Genomic DNA, 25,868 nt, shown 5'->3' with positions numbered 1-25,868 from the left:
ATGATTATTACTGTCACCCCAATTTTGTAGATGAGAAAATTGATCCAACAAATCGTAAGCACCAGATCCAACATTCAGTGCCAAGGTAGTTGCCTCCAGAATGGAAATCTCCTAGTATTTCCACTGCACTGCCTCCTTATATTAAGTAGGCTAGTTGGTGGTCCAAGTTGAACTGGGAAAGGCATTCCCCCAAGGCACCCAGGAGAATATGGTTGGGATAAAGAGCCAGAATTGTGTCAAATCAAGGTTAAGTTAAGGATTTGCAAAAATAGCAAAGCCAGTAGTTTCGGGGTTATCATGTTTGGCACTATCAGATCTGCTGCTGTTCAGATTTAGTGAGATATTTTCTATTGAATTGGGTGCCTCTTATCCTACATCCGTGACCTGCAGACAAAACACCCCTTCTTACTATCTCCTTAGGAGCTCCAGGTGAGTCCTTATCAAGCTTGCATCCCATCTGAGCACTTGAGTGTTGGCAAGAATTATAAGATTTAGAGAATAATAAAGGTTTGAAAGGGCTGCATTGTGTATCCTTCCATGTTATTCAAAGTTTTTCAATAAGCATTATTTTTAGACTCTCAAATTGTACCATACACATGAGTTTAGATGTTCATTTAAAGAAAAATATTAAAATGAAGACCCTTGTTCCACTGCCCAGCTTAAAAGTGATAATATTATCTTTGAGTGTTACTCTGTATGTCCTTATACAACACTGTACTCAGTGTTTGTCATTCCCCTGAAGCGAGCGACTCTCCTGAATTTTGTGGTAACCATTTCCTTGTTTTATTTATAATTTCACCAAATATACCTATATCCCTAAATAATAGATTCAATAGTTTTATAATTTTTTATCATATTAATAATATCCTCATTAGTTTTAATATGTTCATTAGTTTTGACTCTGTTTAAGTGAAATAATGCCAAGTGTATTCTTCTATTTCTTGATTTTTTAGCTTAGCATTAAGTTTTCGAAATACATCCACACTGTTACAAGTAGCAGCTGTTTTCTTATTTTTGTAGCTGTATGGTATTCTATTATGGTATTCTATTAAATGAATATGCCTCGATTCACTTATCCTTTCTGTATAGAGCAACATGTGGGTTGTTTCCAGCTTTTCCCTCTCTATGCTGTTACAGGCATCTCTTAACATGTCTCTTGGTAAATGTTTGCAAATTTCTCCAGTGTTTATATTGAATAAGATGGCCGCGTGAAACAGAACATGCATCTTAAAACTTGCAGTATTTGTATCAGTTTGCACTACCAACAGCAATGTAGGAGAATTCCCATTACTCCACATCTTTGCCAAAACTTGGTATCATCAGATTTTAAAATTTGTGTCGTGGTAGATAGTTTTTGTTTTTATCTCTCAAGTGACTAATAGGGTTGAGCATTTTTAAACATTTTAAACATTTATTATCCACTTGTGTTCCTTTTCTGTGAAATGTCCGCTCATGTCTTTTGCCCTTTTTTCTTTTTTTTTTTTTAATTTTTAAAATTAATTTGAGAGAGACAGAAGGAGACAGAGTGAAAGTAGGGGAGGGATAGAGAGAGAGGGAGACACAGAATCTGAAGCAGGCTCCAGGCTCTGAGCTGTCAGCACAGAGCCTGATGCGGGGCTCAAACTCACAAACCGTGAGATCATGACCTGAGCTGAAGTCAGTCGCTCAACCGACTGAGCCACCCAGTCGCCCCAATGTTTATTTATTTTTAAAAGAGAGAGACAGGGTGTGAGCAGGGGAGGGGCAGAGAGAGAGGGAGACACAGAATCTGAAGCAGGCTCCAGGCTCTGAGCTGTCAGCACAGAGCCTGATGCGGGGCTTGAACTCGTGAACTTCGAGATAATGACCTGAGCCGAAGTCGGATCCTTAACCCACTGAGCCACCCAGGAGCTCCTCTTTTGCCCACTTTTCTGTTGGGTTGCCCACTAATTTATTAATCCTTTATAGGAGTGCTTTATATATTTAGAATTGTAGTTATTTCTTCTCCCATCAGGGTCTTGTCTTTTCACTTTCTTCATGATGTCTTATGATTTTAAAAAGTTCTTAATTGTAATGTAGTCAAATATATACAACTTTTCCTTTATGGCTTACTTTTGTGTGTACGTGTATCTTATTAGAAAACAAAAAAATCCCTCCCCACCCTGAGAATATAAATATTCTTTTTTATTTTCTTCTAAACTTCTAAATGTTGCCTTTAAATTTAAGTCCTTAATTCATCAAATTTGTTTTTGTGCATAGTGTATGGACTAATTTTATTTTGTTCTGTATGGGTAACTAGTTGTACCAGCATCGTTTATGTATAAGCCATCTTTCTTACACTTATCTGAAATACCACTTCTATCATAACTCAAATCTGTCACATGTATTGTTATCTAGTCACATCTCACCCTACCACCCCCACCTCCTTTTACACACACTGCTCTTATATCATCAGGAATGTCTTAGTCATCATGGCGCTTTATGTTCCCATTTCAATTTTATAATTCACTTGTCAACTTTCATGAGAAACATCATTGGAATTTTGATTAGAATTACATGGAATGACACTGGGGAAAATTGAGATCTTTGTGGTACTGTCTTTCTATCCATGAATATGGGTTGTCTCTCAAACTATTTACACCTTTTGGGGCACCTGGGTGGCTCAGTTGGTTAAGCATTTAACTCTTGATTTTAGCTCAGGTCATGAGCTCACAGTTCGAGGATAGACCCCCACATCAGGCTCTGTGCTGACAGTGCGGAGCCTGCCTGGGATTCTCTCTTCCCCTCCCTCTCTGCCCCTTCCCTGCTCATGCACACACACTCTCTCAAAATAAAATAGATATTTAAAAACGTTTACATCTTTTAAAATGTCTGTTAAAAAGTAATATAGTTTTCTCCATAGTGTTTTTTCACATCATTTGAAAAAGGTGTATTCCAAGGTACTATATATATTCTGTCTCTATTATAAATGGTATCATTTAAACTTCATTTTCTGTTCATTGCTTGTGTATATAAATGCAATTAACTTTTATATACACATTTGAGTCCAGCAACATTATGAAGCATGCTTATTAGTTAACATAATTTTCTATGCTTTTGTTTTGTTTCCTATGTAGTGAGTCATATCATCTGAGAACAATGGCAGTTTTATTTTTTCATTTCTAACATGCATAGCTAAAGAGCTACCACATAAAAAAGCAATGAGAGACTGGCCCATGCGGTCAGTCTAAGTATGAGTGCCAATTTATTCACATACAAAGAGGGACACAACTGGCACAATGGTACGGCCAGTCAATTGTGTAGATCAATTGTGGCATACAGCCACACCTGCCTGGCATAGCGGTTCCCCATGGAACAGAACAGGGTACCAAAGTGGACTCTAGAATCATAGACTGGGTTTCCAACCCTGGTTCTCCTTCTTCCTAGGTGTGTACATTAGACAAGTTATTCCACCTGTTGGCCTCGGTTTCCTCCCTCATAACCTCTGGATAATAATAGTTCTTACAGGGTCATTGTGAGGATTAAATGAGATCACCTGTGTAACTCACCTTGCACTGTACTTAGCACATCTTAGGTATTTAATACATTTTAGCCATTATTAGTCTTCCCAAACTGAGGATCTGAAATCCTTGGATAGACAAGGCACAATTATGGTTGCTGGTGGAATTGGCACACTAGACTTTGTGTATGGATTAATGACATGCTTCAAATATGAATTTGTTAGTTTTCTAATATAGATTTTAAATAAAATACCACGTCGTGAGAAAATTCTACTTGCTTTTTGCTGTATTTCCTCAGCTGGCAGAGGAAGAAAACTACTAATCCTCTACTACTATCCTCTGTGTGTTTGTAGAGAGGAGTATATAAATTAATTTTTTTTAATTTTAGAAATGGTCCTACTTGAAAAAGGCTACCATTCGAATCTGGCAGGGAGGAAAAAAAGTGTTTCAGAAGTGGTGAATTTCCTGCTCTGGAGATGTTCAAGTACAGGCTGGAAGATATCTAAGGTCACCTAGTAAAAGACTTTCATGGTCATAGACAGTAGATTTGCTGACTGTTAGAGCCTCTTCTAACCCATTTGATTCTTACTATTCCTCCGAGAGGGAGGCAAGCTAGACTTTATTGTTCCTATATACAGATGAGGAAATGGAGAATGAGAATTTGATGAAATTAAACAGTCAGATGTGTAGCCTGAACTGAGGCTCAGAGTTGCTGACTCCTAGTCCAGTATTTATCTTTCTTCTTGATGAATTTTATTTCTACTAATGCAGCCTAAGACTGTATTATCTTTTGCAACAACTTCATTGTGTGGTTGTTTCATATGGAGTTTATTACACAAAACGGACTCAAATATCACTCACTGTGTGCTTGGGAAATAGATTTTTTTGTAACCCTATGCATATTTTCATTATATAAATCATTGTGTTTTGTGTCACTTGTTTATAGTCTACATCTCCTACTGATAGGTAAGCTCCTTGGAGGCAGGTACTATTTTTTATGCATCTCCATATCTCTATGATTTGGATAGTTCTTGGAATTTCAAAGATGAGACTACAAGTGATGTTGAGGAGGGCTATGATGCCTACCCCATAGAAAGGTGACTTCTTTGTCACCTTTCAAAGGTGACAATTTGTTGTTCCAAACAAGAACAAATAATGGACACAGAGTCCCAGAAGGGAATAGTGGAAAGCTAAATGGTTGGGTGAACTTTCTGCAGGGTGCAGGTGTCATTTTGTTGAGATTGGCTGAAGAAGATGCTCATTCATAAGGATGAAGATCCCCTCATGGGTACAGTATACCAGCCAGAAAGTGTCATGTATAGCCAGGGTCAACCAGTCATTGATTGTTCTCCTTACTGATAAACATAAGCATTCTGTGGAGCTGAACAAGGCCATCATCGGGAGATGCACTACAAAGGTCAAACTATAACTGAGTAATGACTACAACATTGGTCCCAAGTCAGCTCTATTGACCACGGAGCCAGTAACATCCCAGAGGGAAAGAAATCTCCTGCATGGCCTACTAGGCCTAGTACCTACAGTCCTTCACTGACAGGGGCTTACATTGGCAGATACTGGGTGGGATAACTGGGTGGGATAACTCAATAAAATATTTTAAAAGGATAGTGACGTTAGGAGATACCAGAATGGCTCCTGGCTCCTCCCAGTTGCACCTACTTGTGGACTATAGATTCAATCAGAGAAAGACAAATACCATATGATTTCACTCATATGTGGATTTTAAGAAACAAAACAAATGAACATGGAGGGGGAGGAGAAAAACCAAGAATCAGGCTCTTAACTATAGAGAACAAACTGATGGTTACCAGGGGGAATGTGTGTGTATGTGTGTGTGTGGGTGGGGAAGGGGGGGTTTAAATAGGTGATGGGGCTTAAGGAGTGCACTTGTGATAGGCACTGGGTGTTACATGTAAGTGTTGAATCACTAAATTCTATACCTGAAACTAATATTACACTCTGTTAACTAACCGGAATTTAAATTAAAAACTTGGAAAAAAAATAGATTCAGTAGCATGAAGAGTAACAAAAAGAGTCCACCATCTGTGAGAGTTGCATTTAAGAACTTGGGGCAACCTGATTGATAATTCTCCTAGGAGGATCTAATGCAAGACGGTGGGAATGCATCACCACCCCACATCCTATGATTTCAGAGGTTTCCTTCCTACCTAGCAAGGGATTTTTTTTCTACCTCCATAAATATCAATGGCATTTTTCTCAGACCTGGGACCATCACCTAGGTGGGAATCTTGCACCAACACTTTCCCATTTCCGTGGTCATGCAATAGTTGGAGCCCTTCATTTGCACCAGCACCAGGGTAAGAATGGCTTCTCAGTGCCCACATGGCAGAGTATTGGACCCTGAGCAAGGGAAAGGTCATAGGCCAAGCTGCAATTGGGTAAACCATCAACAGTCAGGTAAAGATAGCAGAGACCCAGGCTATTCTCCACCTGTCCCTTAGTGCACCTGTCCTGATTTCACAGTTGCTAAGACAGGTTTGGGGGAACAGAAAGAAATAGCTGTGGGAAGGGATATCTGGATTGCGTCCCCAAATCACAGTTGTTCAGCACCAGAAAACTTCCTGTCCTCAGACTCCTAGGTTCCTAACAGATGGCTGAGAACAGATGGACTGTTGCTGGGAATGGCTCTATTTAGGATATTTATAGCATTGGGAGAGCAATCCAGTTAGCATACCAGTTGGAGTGAACACTAGGCTTAAGCAATTTGTCTTTGTGTTGACGTATCTGCATTCTCTCTCTCTCATCCTCTGTGGGTAATAAGAAACATGAAATAGCCATCAGATTAGGTTTGGACATTGTCTTAGTTTGCTCGGGCTGCCATAACAAAATACCATAGATTGGATGACTTAAACAACATAAATTTATTTTCTCATAGTTCTGGAGGTTGGAAAGTCTAAGATCAAAGTTATGTCAGGATTCAGTTCCTTGTGAGAGCTCTCTTCCTGGCTTACAGACAGTCACCTTCTGGCTGTATTGTCACACGAAAGAGAGAGATAGAGACAGAGGCAGGGGCAGATCTAGTGTCTAGGGCACAGTTCCCTTGGATCACAGCTCCATCCTTCTAACCTCATTTAACTTTAATTACTTCCTTAAAGGCATTCTATCTCCAATACGATATCTCCAATGAATGATCCTCTCATGACCGTCTTATTCTCAGGTAGCCCACAACAATCTAGCAGACTATAAATCTAGGTCTGAGAGAGAGAGAGAGATCCTGGGCCTTAGATGTTGGGGCTTTCTACCTTATTAATTACTGAAGAGCCAAACTCCTCCTGGTGAGATTAGAACATAGGCTCTAACAGCAGAACCTTGGCTTTCAGCTCCACCCACTATCTCAGTATCCAGCGATTGGGAGAACACTTGGCTTTCCCTGGTGTGATCTTAACCCTTGTGATTACAGCACTATTACTGGGTGGAAACTGGCTGAGGTCCTGATTCACATGTCAGCTCTCTGCCAGGATTAAACCCTAGGCCTTAGGCTGTAGTTGGTGTCCAGAGGCATAAGGCCAACTTCTTCTCCGGGAGGCCAGCCTTCAGGGCATTGGTGAAGTTAATCATCACTCCTCAGCTGTCTTCCAAGAAAAACTTACAAAGAACCATCATAACTGAGACATATCTTGGTTAAATTGTTGAATTCTTCAGGCACCACAAAGAAAAATTTATCAAATAACTTAAACTGTATGGGTTGATGAAGCAGTAGGAGGTACCCACGGACCCCAAACATCCCACAACAATATTCGATGCCAGAGCACAATGGAGCAATGCCTACTATCTAAGGCTAAGTTTACCTGGAAGTAGTTCATGTGAGAGTAATTTATTTTGGTAGTGGAATCCAGGAAGCAGGAATAAAATATGGAAGAATGAACAGGGGAAAGGGGAAAGACAAATACAAAAATATATTATTAAGTAGACCATTGCTAGGGGCAACTAGCCCCAGTCCCAGTCCCAGTCCCTTGGGACTGTCTTAGAAGTCTTATGAAATGTGTTTCTAGACCATCCAGAGAAGGAAAGTGGCAAGACCATGATCCCCTGACCCCCCAGGGATGATATTAACTCCTCTGCATGTGCAAGTTGTCTGTGCTCTGGTGGAAGCCTATGTCTGAGAAGCCCCAGGTGGGAAGCCCGAAGTGCATGGCACACACAGGCGTGAAGCGAGGTACTACGACTCCATGAAGGTGATTGAAACTTATTCAGAGCTGGTTGCTGCAACCGTGACTGAAGGTAAAAGGGTAAAGCAGAGGGAATTTGAAATGGTGCTGAGAGGTTTTGTCTACACCTACAGAGTTCTGAAGAAAAGAAAGTATCGGCCTGTCCTGTCATACTCTGCCAAGGAATTTTGCAAGTAAGAAAAGAACAGGCAGGCGTTCTCACATGTGAAGGGACCCAAGGACTGTAGCAGCCATGGTGCTACTTACAAAAAGAGTTCAGCTGCAAAGTCAGTCAAGAAGAACAACGATGACAAAAAGTACAAGAAAAGCCATAGGAACAGAACTAGCTCAATATGCAACGCCAGAAAAATTAAAAAAAAAAAAAAAAAAAAAAAAGAACCAATACAAAATTTTGAGGAAAAGAGTGAGCCCAGAGTTTTGTTTTTTTTTTAATTTTTTTTTAACGTTTATTTATTTTCGAGACAGAGAGAGACAGAGCATGAACGGGGGAGGGTCAGAGAGAGGGAGACACAGAATCTGAAACAGGGTCCAGGCTCTGAGCTGTCAGCACAGAGCCCGACGCGGGGCTTGAACTCACGGACCGCGAGATCATGACCTGAGCTGAAGTTGGAAGCTCAACCGACTGAGCCACCAGGTGCCCCGAGCCAAGAGTTTTATGTCCAACAAGCTATTGATCAAATATAAAGCCAATGGTCAGGCATTTTCACACCTGTGGGAAAATGGAAGACCACAGCTTCAGGCCTTTCATGGCAAAGAAAAATGAAACAAAGGAGGAAATGAATTAGAGAATCCAGTATCAGAGAAGCTGTAGTAAAAGTACTGGTCATGAGCATTTCATTCATTTAAACCTAAGAGTTCTACTATAAAAGGAAGGGATATTAAAACTATTGCGTAAATGAAAATAACATAAAATCTGGAGGTGACAAGTATAGGAAGAGTGTTAGATGGTTAGTTTTCACACTCTAACATTGAAGCAGGAGCTTAAACATGTAAGTCCAGCTCCTAGTTTCCATTCTCCTTTCCTTCTTAACCCATTTCTTTGCTTTCTTTTGAGGCACATCAGATCGGTTTGTGTATTCTGTCTTCAGTTGTTTTCCTTCCATTCTTTCTTGAACCAACTCCACTCAGGCTTTTGCCACTAAGCGGGGTATCACCTCTGTTCTTCGTGATGACCCACATGTTGTTGAATCTAGTGGTCAACTCACAGACTGCATTTTACTTGACCTATTGGCAGTATTGGACACTGTTGTTCACTTTCTTCTCTTTCCAGACACTTGACTCTCTTGGTGTTCTCCCTTGTGCATCCATCCTTCTTGCATCTTCATTACTCTTTGCTACTTTTCCATCCTTCTTGCATCTTCATTACTCTTTGCTACTTTTTTCTGATGCCTCTGGATATTGGAATGCCCAGAGCTCAGTCCTAGGACTCCTTGCTTTCCCTTTCCATACTCACTCTTTTAAAGATTTCATCCAGTCTATTGACTTTTTTTTTATTTTTAAAAAATGTTTATTCATTTTTTAGAGAGAGACAGAGCATGAGTGGGGGAGGGGCAGAGAAAGGGGAGACACAGAATCTGAAGCAGGCTCCAGGCTCTGAGCTGTCAGCACAGAGCCTGATGCAGGGTTCGAACTCAACAACCGTGAGATCATGACCTGAGCTGAAGTCGGACACTTAACTGACTGAGCCATCCAGGGGCCCCTAGTCTATTGACTTTAAATACCAACTACATTCCAACCTCCCAAACATTCATGTCCAACTGCCTTCTCAACATATCCACTTAGAAAGCTAGTAGGAATCTTAATTCAACATGTCCAAAACTGAATTCATGACGTACTCTGAGAGCCCACTCTACCTTCAGCCTTCCTCATTTCAGTCAATGGCAACTCCATATTTGCAGTTCCTTGAGCCAATATGCTGGAACTATCCTTGAATCCTCTTCTACCCTAGCCATACTCTACATACAATCCATAGAGAAATCTGTTTATCTAAAGAAAAAAAAAAGCTTTATTTATTTTTTTGAGACAGAGAGAGAGAGAGAGAGAGGGCACAAGTGAGCAAGGAGCAGAGAAAGAGGGGAAGGGAATCCCATGAGGGGCAGAGGGAAAGAGAGGGAGAGGGAGAGAGAGAGAAGTGGGTCTCACTCGAAGCGAGGCTCTTGTTCACCCAAAGTGGAGCTTGAGCTCACCCCATGCGGGACTCAAACTCACAAACCGTGAGATCATGACCCGAGCTGAAGTCAGATGCCTAACTGACTGAGCCACCCAGCACCACCCTCCCCTAAAAAGCTTTAAAACGCAGGCTAAATTCAATTGCTCCTGACCACTGCCTGCTGCTGCTACCCTACGTTGAGCCATCGTTTCTCTCCTAGATTACCGCAACAGCCTCCAAACTACATTCTCAGCAAAGCAGCCAAATTATTTTAAAATAGAGGTCACATCATTTGTCTACTTAAAAGCCTTCAAAGTTTCCTGATTGCTTCAGAGTAAAGGCAGAAGTCTTTATAATGCTCTCTAAAGCCTTAAGCCAGGGTCAGCAAGCTACTGTCTGAGAGCCAAATGTGACCAACCTATTGCTTATTTTCTTGTACAGTAGCCTGGGAACTAAGAGTGAGTTTTACATCTTTAAATGTGTAGAAAAAAAATAAAAAGAACCTTTAGTGACACATGAAAATTATACAAGATTCCAACTTCAGTGTCCATAAATAACATTTTATTGGAACAGAGCCATGCATATTCATTTATGCATGGTCTCTGGCTGCTTTCACCACTATTACGACAGCAGGGTTGACTAGTTGCAGTGAGACCATATGGCCCGCAAAGCCTAAAATATTTACTAACTGGCCCTTTACAGAAAAAGGTGGCCAACCACTGCTTTAAACAATCTGCTCTCTCTTGACCACATCTATAACTTCCCCTACGACTCCTCTCCCTTTGCTCCCTTTTCTCCAACCAGACCGGTCTCCTTGCTGTTGTTCCTTTTCTACATCAGGAATTTTTTCTTAGGGCCTTTGTACTGATCTTTCTCTCCACAATACTGTCCCCCAGATAGCCACAAGGCTAACATTTTTGCTCTCTTATATATTTGCTCTGGTAATTTGTGTAAATTGAAAACACGCCCTGTGTAAAATGAAAACACGCAACTCCAGGTTCAAAAATGATTAAGGATCCAAGTGACGTTAACAACAGAGCATTAAAGCAAGCATAGTGGTCACGCGCCTAAGAAACTGGCTGGCCGCCCTATTTCAAACAGCAGCCCCTCCCCTAGGAGCCTCCAGGCCCTCTCCTCTCCTCTGCACTTTTTATAACACTTTTCATCATCCAATGTACTACATGGTTTATGTATTTATTATATTTATTATTTAATATCTGTCTCCTCAGCTAAAATGTAAGCTCCATATGAACAGGGATCTTTCTCTCCTTTACTGCTGCATTTCAAATACATAGTATTGTACCTGGAATATAGTAGGTGCTCAGAAAGTAAGTGTAATAAATTTTATTGAAAAAAGTGTATGAAATCCAGCAATTACCATAGTTTTATTTATTTTATTTTATTTTATTCTTATTTTAAACTCAAATAAAACAAAATATACTTATTTATTAAAAGGAGCATTTCTGGGGCACCTGAATGGCTCTGTGAGTTAAGCTCTGACTCTTGATTTCAGCTCAGGTCGTGATCTCGCAGTTTATGAGTTCGAGTTGCATGTTGGGCTCTGTGCTGACAGTGTGGAGTCTGCTTGAGATTCTCTCTCTCTCTCTCTGTCTCTCTCTCTCTCTCCCTCTCTCTCTGCCCCTCGCCTTCTCTCTCTCAAATAAATAAACTTTTTTTTTTTTTTAAAAAGAGCATTTCTACTTGTGATTTACAAAATTTTTTCTGTCTGGCCAATTCTTCTTTCATTTGTACAAATATTGGCTAATAGGTACATAATATTAATAAGTACTCAGAAATATATTTGATGGAATTAGCCCTCTAGGAAACTGTTGTTGTATTTTGTAACTGTGTAGTATGTTCAACTCCTAAGTTATGGACATGTATTATTTTAACAAAAACTAAAATTTAGATTTTAAAAAAGATAAAGGCTGAGAATTGAAAAAAAGTAGTATGAGTCCTCAGATTGAAAGTGACCATTTAGTATCAGACAGAAGGGGAAAAAAATAAAACCACACCTAAACATAAAAGTAAAAATAAACTAAAATAGTGGAATTGCAGAACTTCAACGAAGAGAAGTGATAAAGGTTTGGTAAGAAGGGGGAAAAAGTAACATTGATAAAATTGACATAAACTTCAATGAATCCTTTTCTTACTTTCAAAACCCCTCACATAAAGCTCTTCAGAGCGGGTAGAACATTCTGCATTATTAGAGATGCAGTTTTGGTGGTAAACATGGGCAGAATTAGAAAAGAAGCCTTCACCTATGATTCTGTCCTGTTGATTTTATTCCAGGCTGCTATGCTTATTTGTGCAAAATTTTGGGTGCTGAGGGATCTCTGTCTTGCCAGGCCTGCATCCTCCCAGCATTATCTAGACAGAATTTTCTTGAATTCTGCTAGAATAAGAAAGTTGTGCAGTTTATCTGTAATATGCCTACTAACTCCAATCCTTTTATTTCTATAGTTGGTGTTTGTCATTTGTGATCATCCAACATCGTTGCACACTGTACCTACTGTTTGATCATTTCTTCCTTACGAATCCCACTTTCCCAACTAGAAGTCAGAAACTCGTGTTTCCTGTCTCACTCACAGCTAGTGATCAAGCCTGTGACCTAGAATCTGGCAATCAGTGTGAGTCCTGGATTTCAAAGTAAGCAGCGTAAGAGATGGCCGTATGCGAGAGAATCCACCTTCTAGGAAGTGCCATGGTGGACGTGACTTGTTCTTCCAGGGCAGCAATGGTAAGCTGCTGCCACCCAGTCCTGAGTGTCATTAGCTGTAGACAGTTGGACACTGTGCTATCTCAACTAGAGCCACCCCCACAGTAGACAAGCACTGTCTCCATCTCTCTCACTTTTCCAGAGATTCTGTGGGTCAAAACATATATTTTAATAAGTTCCATTATTGCTTGGATTAGCCAGAGTATAGTTTATTACTAAAAACTGAGAACTCTGGCCATGAATAAAAAGCCTTCAATTAACATTGTACTCAATGGTGAAAAGCTGAAAGCTTTCCCTGCAAAATCAGGAATAAGGCAAGTGTTCCCTCTTTTGCTCCTTCTGTTCAGCATAGTACTGGAAGTCCTAGCCAGAGACATTAGGCAAGACAAAGAAGTAAGGTTTTTCACAGCAACAAAACAATAAGCAAAATGAAAAGGCAGCCTATGGAATGGGAAAAAATATTGGCAAACCATAAATTGGATAAAGGGTTAATATCCAAAATATGTAAAGAACTCATACAACTCAATAACAACAACCCCCCCCCCCAAGCAGTCCAATTTAAAAATAGACAAAAATGTTCAAAGAATCCATCTAAAGGGCCAAAAGGTGCATGAAGAGATGCTCAACATCACTAATCATCAGGGAGAGCCAAATCAAAACCATGATGAGATATCACCTCACACCTGTTAGAATGGCTGTCACCAAGAAGACAAAACACAATGTGTTGGTGAGGATGTGAAGAAATGGAAACCGTCGTGAACTGTTGGCGCGAATGTCAATTGGTTCAGCCACAATACAAAAAGTATAGAGGTTTCTCAAAAAATTGAAAATGGAACCACCAGCAATCTCACTTCTGGGTCAAAGGCAGTGAAAACATGATACTGAAAGATATCTATACTCCTACCTTATTGCAGCGTTATTCACAATAACCAGGATAACAGAGACAACTTAAGCGTCTACCAACAGATGTACACAATATACACAAATACACACATACACACACACACACACACACACACACACACACACACACAATGGAACACTATTCAGCCATGAGAAAGAAGGAAATCCTGCCATTTGTGACAACATGGCTGGATCTTGAGGATATGATGCTAAACGAAATAAGTTAGTCATAAAAAGACAAATACTGCATGATTTCACTTACATGAGGTGCCTTAAGTAGTCAAACTCTGTGACATAGAAATCAGGATAGTGGTTGCCAGGGGCTGGGGGTGAGGGAAAAGGGACGGTTGCTGTTCATTGGGTATAGACTTTCAGTTTTTCAAGGTGAAAGTTTTGGAAATCTGTTGCACAATAATGTGATTAAGTTAACCCTACTGAACTGTACATTTATGGTTAAGATGGTAAATTTTACGTTATGCTCTTTAAAAAAAAAACTAAAATTTTTAAGAACCCCAATTAATACAACCTCCAGTTTTTAAGTTATTTAAACTCATATTTTAACTTTGCTTTGGATAATGAAGCTTTTTTTGTTTGTGTTCAGTTCAAGAAAGCCTTCTAAACAAGGTCTCTGAACAGCAGGCAGACCAAAGATGAGTGTCTCCTGAACAAGTGACATATGGAGGAGATGGGGAAAAGTCATCACTCACCAGGACATCTGGGGGAATCTCATAGTCAGACTGGATGTTGGAGATGCCAGCAGCTACCGCGGTGGTGACCATCAGCCTGGGCTTGTTAATCTGCTTGGCTTATTCATAAGCTTCACATGTCTCCTGTACATAGGAGAAAGTCTATGAACATCAACTCTTGAGTTGATTTCCATGACCACTCTTTGAATTAAATTAATCTTTCCCATTCTTCATTCTTTAGCATCCTCACTAGAATAGGATCCTTCATCTCCAACTGATACTGTAGGGAGCTAGGTTTTCTGTACAGCCTCAGTGATCTTTCTTAGACTGGTTGTATGCTTTCCAGCCAAAATGATATGGAACATGGCTCCCCTGCACTGGAATAGTAAAGAGATGCTTGTCCTGAGGAGGGTTCCCATGAGAGCCAGGGTACTCTCAAAGTCCAACCCATTAAACTCGTAAGGGGGCAGGAATTTGGTGATTGAGGCAACGAAGGTCTGGCGGTTCTGAGGAGTGGAGACCATGGCAGTGAAGCTGAGGGAGACCCAAAGAACACTGGGTGAGGGAACACCCTGATGGTCCCAATACCTGGTAGTAAAATCAGTGTAGGAAGTCATCTCAAAAAACTTCTGGAGCAGTTCTAACGTTTTAGCCACCAAAAGCCAGGAGAGTTTTCAGTCAACTATTTCTGAGGAAAAAGAAGCAAAGATTTGCTGATCAGAACAAATGGAAAGATCATTCATTTCAACATTAGCTGTTAGAGGGATTGATGCAGCCTCTCATACTGGTTTTCTTCGTTCTCATCCTTATTCCTAAATTGTGAGAGTGATTGAAGTAGGTGGCCTGAGATTGGTATGTTTCAATGTCTCTACAGTTCTAATTACTGCCTTTGGAGTGAAGCCCCTGGCTGAGGACACTGAGTGCTTCATCAATGCCAGCCTTGAATTGCTTCCAAGTGGAAGATTGTTTTCATCTGAGTCCACAAGTACTTGGACTTTTCTAAATTTCCTTGGCAATGGAGCTGGACTTTAATTGACAACCACCTCCTGTGAGCCAGCCATTCCCCTTAATGTTAGAATCACCTCTGTATTGGAAATAATAAGCAAGCTTGAAACTTAACTGTGTGCTGCACGTCAGCCTATTTGGAATTGCAGCCTAGTGGCTGCTATGAAAGTTTTTGCTCAAACTACTCCTGAAGGTTAAAACATTTTGATCCTTGGTCCTTTCATTACTTACTTATTTTTTTAGGTCATTGAAAGCTTGGTAGAGCCACATCTCTGCATTCACAGATAGTGATCTCATTTCACATCACAGCAAAGGCTTAGATCAGTGAGTACAGAGGCAGGGGTTGATACCCCTAGACTTGAAGCCCCCCCCCCCCCCAGGCTTGGCAGGTCCTGGGCCCAGTTGATGAAGTGTCAGCTGATAGGCAGAACCCATTACTCAAAAGGTGAGAAACTATTGCAGGAAAAGCTCCCTAGAGAGTCAAACATAGCTTCAGAAACCACAGATTTCCAGATAACTTTCCTGTTTAACTGTCAAAGGGAGAGAGAAGATCTGTATGAGAACCTTGTGTATTGCAGCAAACCCATAATTAGCAGGCAATTCAGGAAGATAGCTCTTAGAGGTAGCTCTGTCCCTCCAAGAGAATTAATGAACCTTAAAAATCAGAGCCTTAAGCCGGAAATGAAAGCTTATAGCTAGTAAACTTTGATTTAAATGTATTCTAGCTTCTTCCACATCCTAATAATAGCAATTTCTAATGCTTACTCAGCACCTGTTATATACCAAGTGCTACTCTGAGTAATTTACTTAAATTCACTCATTAATCCTCACCAAAACCCTATCAGGTAAGTCCTATTATTACTTCCATTTTATTCATTTGGAAACTGAAACACAGGATAGTGGTAGAAGTCTGTTTAGCAATTAAAGCTGTTGCCCTGAGTAATAATTTCACCCAGGGAGAAATGAACCATCCACTAGCAGTCGGGAGTCCTGGTTTCTGGTTTAGATTCTGCCATGAACTCTCTGTATCTCTAGGACAAGTCATATGACTAATCTCTGTCTTAGTTTACTGGCCTGTGTGATGGGGTATTAATGCCTTTCCTGTCCACTTCTCAGAAAAGAGTTGTTTCAAAGACTCAGTAAGATGGCAGGCTTGAAAATGCTTCAACAGAGCCAAAGACACCATGTGCATCGCTTCACCTTACTATTTTTTATTGTTAACATTCATTTTTAAGGCCACTACCAGTGGGTTTCAGCTTTTGGATTTTCGGGTCAATGATCCCAGTCCTGAAAATGTGATTACGTGATTTCAAACTCTCTAAAAAATGAATTGCTATTCTTTGTTTGAAGTAGAAAGACAAATGCTGAATTTCCAAATTATGAAGACAAAAAGGAACAATATGTTGGCCCATCCCAAGGATGCATACCTATCTCAGCTGTAAGCACAAGAAGCAGATCTTAAAGAAACATAATAATGAACTAGAGGAAGAGCAGCCTTTGTAAACTAGTGCTTTACTTGTAGTAGGAAACTTTTCCTGTTTTACTCTTTGAGCCTTTTTAATACTGTCTGTAGTCTCCCAACCTACTGAGGCTGATAAAACCTCAAGGTTTCTCCTGGAAACTCACTCCCCTTTGCTTTTACTCACAAGACCATTAAGGTGCCATAATCTTGAGACTTGTGAAGGGGAGTGCGGGTGGGGAGGAGAGAGCGGGGCAGTGGGAGGCCTATCACTTGGGAAGGGACTCTGTCCCTGTACTTTTGCCAAAGGCTATCATCTCAGGCAATTTGTTTAAAAGTTTTTAAAGGGGTAAAAAAAACAAGAGGGAGAGAGTGGCTCATAGGCACAGAGCTGTGGTGGTTCTTGCCAGGGAGGAAGGTGAAGTTGGCCATCTTGCCTCAGTGGTAGAGACTACCTCATCTAACTTGCCTTTTAGACTCTCCTTCTCCTCTCCCAAGACTTAACAGATTCTTCTTTACTGTGATTGCCCCTAAAGTAAATGTTTATCTTGGTAGTGTTCACAAAGCTCAAACCCATTTAAGAACCCATTATTGGCTGGGAAACCACTACTATCTTGATTTTGCTTTATGAGAAAAGATTGGGCTCAAACCCAGGAACCATACCAGTAAGCTCCATTATGGGGTGGCTTACATAATTCAAAATGGTTTATTTACAGTGGACTATAGTCTGTTTGGATAGTGAAGCAACTAATTGACTATTTCACACTTTCTTTGACAGGCAGAAGCATTGGCTAAATTTACATTCATTCATTGTTTGCAGTCATCCATTCATTCATTGTAAGAAGAAAGGTTCCTCTTTAAGCAAAGGGATAGAGGGGAGTAGCCTACTCTGTCTTTTTGCCCCCAAATCTCCTTTCCTCCTATTTATTTGCCTGTTCCTGTTCTTCCTACTTCATCCTAGACTTCTATTGCTGAAGTGGCCCTAGCTTGGTTCCTCTTTGCTCAGGCTCCATCCCACAGGCTTGGCTGCCCCCAGCATAACATACCTGGCCACCAGACCCTGAGTTTAAGAGGTGATACTTCCCAGGTGGTTATTTTCCCCTAGGCCAACACTCTTCCTGCTGCCCACATTTTGTAAATGGTTCCAAATTTCTCCTGGTCACTGAAGCTCTCCCCATAGGAGTCTTTTTGACTTATCCCTTTACTCTCCACAACCCATTGGTCACTGAGATATAGTGCTCTTCTCCTTGGTGCCAGAGTGCCTCCTTCTCAGGATGCTCTATTCCACTCTCTACCACCACTGCTCTTAGAGCTTATCATCTGTGGCAGTGTAGTGTGGACTCCCATTTCCTCATTTCCTTTTAAATCTAGTCTATATATGGCCCCAAGTCCCTAGAGGTGGTGGTGATGGTGGTGGTAGGGACTTTAATGGCTCCCCATTGCCACATAGGGTGAGTCCTTTCTCCTTTATCAGACTCTCCACAATCTAGCCTCAAAGTACCTTTCCTGCCTTGCCTCCTGCTATCTTTTCAGGATAAATCTTGCATATTAAATTATACCATTCTACATGACCCAAACCAGTCTCGTCTCCATGCTCTTGCTGGAGCCATTCCCTCTGTCTAGAAAATAGCATATATTCCTTCTGTACCCAAGTCCCACCACCATCTCCCAAATGCTTTCCACCATGACACCTTTCCCAATCATCACCTCTGGAAGTGATTGTCTTCTTCATCTCTGAATCTCTGGCATTTTGTTTTACCACTCAGATAACTCAGTGCTTATTCTAATGGACCATTTGTAGGGAAGAAGTGTGGAATGAGTGGAAGGGCCATACACGTTGAGGTTCAAAGCCTATTTACTACTACTTGGGTGTGAGAAATTGGGGAAGTTTCTTAATCTCAGCTTCTTAATTTGTAAAAGGGGTATACAAATGTCTACTTTTCAAGGCAGTTCTTAAGCCTTGAACTAAATATATATAAAGAAATAAAGTACATAATAAGCAACCTAAAATGATAACTATAATTATAGAATAGTGCATATGTGCGTTATCTCCCCTCTGCTTATGAACACTAATCAAACCAATGTTGACTCTCATATCACACCTAAGTTCTATTTCCTGTGCAAAATCGGCCCCCAAATAAACATTGAACACCAAATGAATTAATTTTAGTAGGAGTAACCATTGTGAGTATTTTATCTACAAGAGCAGGCTGGTACAAGGGCATCTTTTGGAGCAGGAATATTCTGCCCCAAGTCATACCTTGTAGAAAACTGTCTAGACACGATCTTAGTGCAAGCATTAGGAATTGCTGGATAAATTTCAGTTGAGTTTTGTAGTCTGAGAAGGGCTGCTATAAAACTTGTAGCCATAAAAGTGAGGCACTGATGGGGCACCTGGGTGGCTCAGTCAGTTAAGCGTCCGACTTCAGCTCAGGTCATGATCTCACGGTTTGTGAGTTCGAGCCCCGCATCGAGCTCTGTGCTGACAGCTCAGAGCCTGGAGCCTGCTTTGGATTCTGTGTCTCCCTCTCTCTCTGCTACTCCCCTGCTCATGCTCTGTCTCCCTCTGTCTCAAAAATAAATAAAAACATTAAAAAAAAAAGTGAGGCACTGAGGCAGTGTGCACATCAGGTACACCCGGAGGAAAGGTAAGTGTGGTTTTTCTTACATTGTGCTCCAGCCCTCCCAGCTCCCCATTGTTCTGTCCTGTGTTTCTCTAGCTGTGTTTCAGAATGTTCCAAGTGTTCCTGTCCCTTACAAATAAAATGAGTGAGCTAGGGAGCACTAGCAGTATAGCATATGCAGAGCTCTGCTGGTGCCTGTGGATGTGGACTCAGCCCTACCTCTGATTTGTTTTTAGTTTCCAATCTGTCAAATGGCATTGAGGTCCTGACCCTCCCAGATCTTAGGGCTCTCAGAGGAGTTCAAGGAAATTCACAATCGTGAACTTTGTGATAGTTTAGTAGTAGAGCTGCTTTCTTTGAAAGTTTTCTCCTCCTGTGTGGGCTCCTGGAAAGCCCTAGGGGGCTATTAGTATGCCTTTGTTCTGGGCTGTCTTTCAATGGTAAAGGCAGAACCCAGCCTATAATTCCAGGGCAGTACTGTTCATACCCCTCAAAGGACTTTAAGAACCAAAATCACAGCAGTAGTAAGGGCAGGGCGAGGGAGGGGGGCAAGAGGCAGATATACCCTTTAACCCAAGTACAATGTTCAATGGATGAGAAAGTGTCCTCGACTTGGCAGTCAGGACATGTCTAGTGTGATCTCTGCCATTAACATGCTGAAGGCTTTAGGTAAAGTCACTTAATCTCTTTGGCCTCCTATCTCATGTATTTGTAACAAATGATTTCAATGGTACCTTCTAGAAACAGATTAACATACTCTCACTCTGTCTCTCTCCTTCCCATGTGCTGTTATATCAGATGCTAGAATACCTAAACCTTTTAAGGAGAATACAGGGGCGCCTGGGTGGTTCAGTCAGTTAGGCATCCGACATCAGCTCAGGTCATGATCTCACGGTTCATGGGTTCGAGCCCCACGTCAGGCTCTGTGATGACAGCTCAAGGCCTGGAGCCTGCTTCAGATTCTGTGTCTCCCCCTCTCTCTGCTCCTCCCCCATTCATGCTCTGTGTCTCAAATGTAAATAAACGTTAAAAAAATTTAAAAAATAGAATACATGGGGAGATTCTCAAATTCCCTATGTATTCTTTACTAGAATTTATTTGCCTCCAAACTAGTTTGCAATCTGAAGATTTTCCTTCCTTGCTTTCCTTTTCACAATTGCTATTCTTTCCAAAGAGGAGAAAAAACAGAATGTAAAATGTGGGTCAAAAAGGATTGTAGATTTAGTTCTTTCTCTTCAGTGAGGCAGTCAGTCAGCAGAGGTAGAGATGTAGATCTTTGTAAGACCCTGATGGGCAAGACCACACCCTTGAGGTTGAGGAGTGTCATCATCAAGAATGTCAAAGCCAAAATTCAAGACAGGGAAGGCTTCCCACTTAACCAGTGGCATCTGGTTTTTGTGAGTAAACAGTTGGAGAGTGGCCACACTCAGACTGCAACATCCAGAAAAAAATCCACCCTGAACTCAGTGTTTCTCCTGTCAAGTGGCATTATTGAACCTTCCCTCTACCAGCTTTCCCAGAAATACAACTTCAACAAGATGAAATGTCCCAAGTACTTTCCTTGCCTGTACCCCCACACGGTCAAATGTTATAAGCCACACCAACAACTTGTACCCACAAGGGTGACCTCCCGCACGAGCTCCATGGCCCTGGGGCCAAAAAAAAAGGGGGGGGGTGGATTGTAGATTTAAGCCTAAACATACCAGTAATTACAACGAATGTAAATAAACTAAATACTCTACGTATAAATCAAAGATTGATCATCTATTTTCTTATTTTAAAAATGCTTAAGTAATGCTGCTTTTAAGAAGCATACCACAAAGATATGGCAAGGTTAAAGTAGAAGGGTGGAAAAAATATACCATGCAAACATTAACCAAACAAAGTTGATATAGCATACTGCTGTCAGACAAAGCAGACTTTAAGATAAGAAGCATCCTAGAAATAAGGACATATCATAATAAGTTGATCCAACAAGAATATATAGAAATTTGTAATCTTTATGATATATAAATTGACAGAACTGAAAGTTCACTATGATAGTGGGAGATTTTAAAGAACCTTTCATAGTAATAGAACAAAGCAGAAAGTTAAGTGTCTAGATCTGAGCACATGATTAATTTTAATTGACATCCATAAAACACTGTATCCAAAGTTGCACAATCACATTCTTTTCAAGTGCACATGAGGGCATGAAGGGGGTCAGAGAGAGCTCTCATCACAGAAAGCACATGCGAAGAAGAAATAGCCTAATGAAGAGACAGATTCTGGCAGGTGGGACACATAGGTGTGTGCAGACAGAATGCTGAGAGTGTTACCAAAGGAATTCACATATGGGGAACCATGTAGGAGGTATTAAAAAAAAAAGGCATTCTTCCAGTAAAGGTGAGTCACAAATTGGAAGGAAGAAATGAAGGAGGAGCAGTTCCCATCTTCTGTAACCTGGTGGTTACATACTCTACTCACAATAAATGCCATGGGAATACACCTGTATCAAACCTGTCATTCAATAATGTTCATTCACGTATTTAATAATGATTTAATGGTTGCTTACCTTGTATCAGGTACCATGTGGGTGCTGAGCTATATGAATAAACAAGACACAGGGCTCACTGTCATCAGTGCAGACAGAAACATAAGTGGAAAACTATGACCTGGTGAATTAAGTGCTAACAGACAAATTAGTCCAGAGTAACTATTAGAGCCAAATAAAAAGGAGTCCAGCTTGAGAAGTGGGAAGCTATGCATCTGGATATAAGGATCCCCCCACCTCAAAAATGATCAGAGGTAGGTGAAGAGTCAAGAAAACATTTTTAGAGAACACTGTTTTTAGAATATCCATCATTTGGTATAGAGATACAGTAAAGACAGGGAGAGACGGGGGCAAGGGAAGCCCAACAGAAGTGATAATGCAAAAATTCACCACTGGAAAGAATAAAGCAGCTTTGTGATGCTGATGAGATGGAGAGGTGTCTGGGAAAGAAGATGCTTCTCTACATATATAGCACAAGTGACAGATAATAATGGATTATTCTGGAAAATGGGACTATGGGCAAGTGTGGAGCATTGTAAAAATGGCCACAGTGCTTTTGAGCTCTTTGCACCAGGAAGTAGAGATGCTCACCCCACCCTTTGAATGGGAGCTGGCCTTGTTACTCGCTTGCATTAACCGAATGCGGCTGGAGTGACACTGGTGCATTCTGGGCCCAGTCCTGAACAGGCCATGAAACTTTGGCTCTCACAGTCTCAGAATTCCGAGACTGCTACGTGAGTGGGGCCAGCCTGAGGGAAGATGAGGAACATATGGCCAGTCATGCTAACGGCCCTAGCTGACAGCTGGGCAACTCCCGGAAGCCCATCTAGTTGACTGCCAGCCGACCACAGATGTGTGAGTGAGGCCAGCCAAGACCAGTAGAAAAAGTACGCAGCTCAACCTAGCCCAAACTGCTGGCCCACAGAGTTGTGAACGAAATTAATGATTGCTGGGCTTTTAAAATTTAAATTTTATTTTTTTTAAGTTGTGGTAGAAAACATAAAATTTACCCTCTTAATCATTTTTAAGTGTTTGGTTCGGTAGCATTTACTATAATCACATTGTCATGTAACAGATCTCTAGAACTTTTTCATCTTGCCCAACTGAAACTCTATACTACCCACTGAACAATTTCCCATCCCCCCTTCCCACAGCCCTTGGCAACTACCATTCCACTCTCTGGTCCATGCTTTTGACCACTCTAGATATCTCATGTAAGTGGAATCATACAGTATTCATATTGCTGTAACCAGCTTATTTCACCCAGCATAATGTCCCCAAGGTTCACCCATGTTGTAGCATGTGAAATTGTGTCTGTCTTAAGGCACTATATTTTGGGGTGGTTAATGATGCAGCCAGAGTTAACCAATATAAAAAGGGTGGTCTCAAAGCTGAGTCATTAAGTCTGGGGTAAGGACTTTCAATCAGGTGAAAATATTGGTTTAGATATTATCTGGAATAGCAAGAGGAAAGACTTCAGAGCCAAACCACAAGCCATACCGGGAGGCTTAGGGGCCAGGGTAAAGCCCATGAGCTCAATCCTCCTGGCCAGTGTTCCCTAAACTGTCTTTCAGAATGACATCAACAGGTGTTGTGTTCATGATAAAAAGGGTTCTTTGGTTGGTTATGTTGAAGAAATGCTACTTATGAGAAGCACTCTTAGAAAATCACTTATCATTAAGAGTCCTAAGAAACCCTCTATGCTTAATCTGGCATTGCCCAAACATGTCAATTCATGGAATTTTTCTCCCAGGTTTGTTACATTACCATCCTTCAGAACACACCAAGAAGGGGCTAACTATAGACAGTGTTTCCCAAGTCGTTAAACTTACGGCATCTTTTCATCATGTATATTTATTGATATCTTAGAGTACATAGTTTAATAAACATTGCATCTCTCTTCAGTAGAAATATACTGGGAGCCACATATGTACCATTGAATTTTTAAAAACATTTTTTTTGGGAATGTTTATTTATTTTTGAGAGAGACAGAGACAGAGACAGAGACAGAGACAGAGACAGAGCATGAGCGGGGAGGGGCAGAAAGAGGGGGAGACACAGAATCTGAAGCAGGCTCCAGGCTCTGAACTGTCAGCACAGAGCCCGATGCGGGACTTGAACCCAGGAGCTGTAAGATCATGACCTGAGCCGAAGTCGGACGCTCAACTAACTGAGCCACCCAGGCGCCCCATAACTCTGAATTTTTTAATAGCCACCTTTAGAAAAGTAAAAAGAAACTGGTAAAATTAATTCAATATGTTTTATTGAATCTAATTTATCTGTAATATTATTTCATCATGGACTGCTCTACTCATTTACATAATTTATATATAAGTTATTGAGATGTTTTACTTGTTTTTTTTCCCTTAGTTTTCAAAATCCGGTGTGTATTTCACACTTAAACACACATCTCAGTTTGGAGTAGCCATGTTTCAAGTGTTGGGACTATCGGCTACCGTATTGGACAGCCCAGCTCTGAAGAGACCAGCAGAGAGCTCAGATCTGGTTTTTCCAGGCTTCCTGTAGGTTTGCTTGGATTGGTTGTAGTTTGGACTGAGGCCCACCCTTTCTTCTGAGGGATGCTATAGAGAGCATCCATATATAAAAGAGGCCTGGTGTTTATTGTAAGGATGCTCATCTTAACATTATACGGTGTTCTCTTTGTAAATATCCTGGGGGAAGTAGATTTCTGCTCCTGGAATCTAACATAGTGGTGTTTTTTTTTTTTTAATTGTCTTGTTGGTTTTTTTTTTTCTTTATGATTTTCTGGACATTATAAATTGTGTAACTCATTTCCTATTTTTCATTGGCTACCATAAATACAGAATGGCCACATATAGCATTTCCCAAAATGTGTTTAGTCTATTACTAGCTTGCAAAACGCTAGTGTTACTTAGAACACATTTTGCGAAATGCTTCAGCTGATGGAGCAGCCACCTGTCAGATCCAAATGATAACTCTGTTAGGGATGTAAAAAGAAAAAACAGAGTGAAGGAATGAGGAAATAGAGACAGCGGAACAAGAAGGGAGCAAGTGGCAGTGGGGTGGGCACCCGGTCCCACAGACTTGCCTGCCTCGCATCTGGGCACTTGGAACTTTTGGCCAGGAGATTTTAAAAACCCAGGGCCCCACTTGCCCTTTGTTGCTGGGGATGGTGGTAACTGCCCCTGGTTGCACCGTGGTGGCCCACATGGGCTGGCAGGAAGGGAACCCCAAGAGCTAGGCCAAGTGGCCTTGAGCGTCTTCAGACACCTGGACATCCGGCACCCCAAAGAGGGTATGGGCACTTCACTCGTTTTCCAAGCAGGACCTGACGCTCCCTCCAGCTTACTGGAGGTGCAGTATTTCCCTTGGATTCTGGCCAGCATTTGTCTTGCTTGACAGCTCAATCCACCTTAGGGTTGTTGGATACGCCTACAGAGGATTTGAGACACTCTTGACAACCTGTAGCAATAGATCACCCACCAGTGGGTGGATGAAGGGCGCAGGTAGCTGCGAGAATTGTGAAGTGCAAGAGGTGTTGGTCACGGACACCTCCAGAGCACCGAGTGTCACTTTACCTTTAATTTCCTCTTTCCGGGGACAGAGATGGGGATTTCATCACTGTGCCCTCGCCACCCTGTAGCGCGTTCTGTCCCATTCCGCCTTGCCGGCAGGCCAGCTTCCTGTCGCCACTTCAGCTGTGTAAGCGGAGATTTCGACGCCAAGGCCATCCCCTCAGCCCAGCGCTCCTCCACTCGGACATCCCTCGAGCGTGTGTGGGGTGGCGGGACCCCATCACCTGCGGGAGAAAAGGGGTGGTGGGGGCCGAGACGGGAGGGTGAGGGAGCGCAGAGTGCCAGCAAGTGCGCTCTCCCGGCGCGCCGCTAGGGGCGCTCTGGCTGGGCTCCAGTCCTGCGGGGGACAGAGGGTAGGGGTCGGGGAAGATCGCTGTCGCGGCCCCGCTCAGGGCGGAACATTCTGCGCAGGCGGGAAGGGTGCGGAGGGCTGGCTGCGCGCGGGATGGCACCGAGCGGAGTCGCCACTCGAGGGCGACACTCGATTCTCCCCGCGCCGCCTGCGAGGTCCGTGCCACGCAGAGAGGGCGACCGGTCTGGAGCAGC

General features: G+C 41.7%; 1 long non-coding RNA gene across 2 annotated transcripts in view; it reads left to right on the top strand.

Annotated features, from left to right (window-relative positions):
- LOC113599069 (uncharacterized) overlaps positions 1 to 20,905 on the top strand; it is a 32,884-nt gene extending 11,979 nt beyond the window's left edge. For both annotated transcript variants that reach the window (XR_008295131.1, XR_003419793.2), the window contains exons 4-5: positions 12,428 to 12,576; positions 14,060 to 20,905. This is a non-coding gene — a long non-coding RNA (uncharacterized LOC113599069). The remainder of the gene's footprint in view (positions 1 to 12,427; positions 12,577 to 14,059) is intronic.
- Positions 20,906 to 25,868: the final 4,963 nt, after the last annotated feature.

The sequence above is a fragment of the Acinonyx jubatus genome, chromosome C1 (assembly GCF_027475565.1).
Source record: "Acinonyx jubatus isolate Ajub_Pintada_27869175 chromosome C1, VMU_Ajub_asm_v1.0, whole genome shotgun sequence".
Taxonomy (NCBI): domain Eukaryota; kingdom Metazoa; phylum Chordata; class Mammalia; order Carnivora; family Felidae; genus Acinonyx; species Acinonyx jubatus.
This window is presented reverse-complemented; position numbering and strand designations above follow the sequence as displayed.